Consider the following 1,536-nt stretch of genomic DNA (forward strand, 5'->3'; position numbering starts at 1 on the left):
TTTTTTTCCCCCCATTACTACTGGAAATTGAACCCAGGCCCCTCTCCCACAAGTGCTCCATCACTGGGTTACATCCCTCATTCTTTTATTTTCTTTTTGAACAGGTTCTTACTAAGCTGCTCAGCAGCCCTCCTGACTCAGCCTCCCGTGTAGCTGGAATTATAGGCTTGCACATTCAGCCCATTTCATTTTTTTAAAGCTTTTTGGTTATTGATTCAGACAAAGTTATTACAAGAAGAAAAAACTATGGATAAATATCCCTCATGAATATAAATGCAAAAATCTTTACTAAAATTTTAGCAAATAAAATTCAGAAATTTATTTTAAAGGTACATCTTGACTAGATATAGTTTAGTCCAGAAATGTAAAGCTGTGTAATTCACTATATTAACAAGCAACATGGAAAAATCATGTGGTCATATCAAGAGAGAAAAAAATTTGATAAAATCCAACTCCCATTCATGATTTTTAAAAAAAAAAAGCTCTTAAAACTAGAAATAGAAAACTTACTCAACCTGTTAAAGAACTTCTACAAAAAAATACAACCGATGCAACATAATGGTGCAAGGCCAAAATCTTAGACAAGGTTTAAGATCTCATGATCTGGCAAATTGACTGTTAGGTGGATGACTGATTTGGGGAAAATGATTATTGATGCTCTGGCTTTGGGTGAGTTGGCCCAGGCTCCCGGTTGCTTAGGATAGAAGTGGGAGGCTGGGGTGTGAGGTGGGACCAGACCTTACCAGGACGTGAAGCGCTTAATGGATCTAGAACTCTCCTCAATGCAAGGGGAAGTGCACTCATGTGCTAAGGCTGTGATAACAAACTACCCTGGGACTGAGTGGCCTAGCCAATGGACACAGATTTCCAGTACTGCAGGTTGAAAGTTCAAGATCAAGATACAGCACAGTTGGTTCTGAGGCCACTGTCTCCGGCTGGTAGATAGCCATCTTCTCCCCTTGCCTTTACACAATCTTCCCTGTGTCTCTGTCTGTGCCCTAACTTCTTACCAGGATGCCAGTCCTATGGAATCAGAGCCCACCTCGGTGACCTCATGTAGCCATCATTGCCTCCAAGAAGACTGTGCCTTCAAATACAGTCCCATTCTGCAGAAACCAGGGTTAGGACATCAACATCTCAATAAGACAGAGTTCCTGGCAGGTCCAAGCACAGGATTCACCCAGCAACTCCATCCTCAGCTGGCCAGAGCAGCTCCAGGGTGCAAGCTCCCTTATATGTCTAGGTCACATGCATCCAGCTGAATGATCTCCAGTGCTTTGCAGCTGTGCTGTCTTCTAGAACTTTCTGTGATGATACGACTTTCTGTACTATGTATGGCCCAATGCAATTGCCACAAGCCACATGTGGCTACCCAGTGCTTAGAATGTGACCAGTGCAACTGAAGAATGAAATTTTTTATTTCATCTCATTGTAATTAAATTTATACAATCATATGCGGTGGTGGCTACCATATTACACAGCACAGCTTTGGAGAAAGCAAAGCAGATATCCCACAATGTACCTAGGACATTGCCC

Source organism: Chinchilla lanigera, unplaced genomic scaffold (genome assembly GCF_000276665.1).
Source record: "Chinchilla lanigera isolate Chin_1 unplaced genomic scaffold, ChiLan1.0 scaffold00092, whole genome shotgun sequence".
Classification (NCBI taxonomy): Eukaryota; Metazoa; Chordata; class Mammalia; order Rodentia; family Chinchillidae; genus Chinchilla; species Chinchilla lanigera.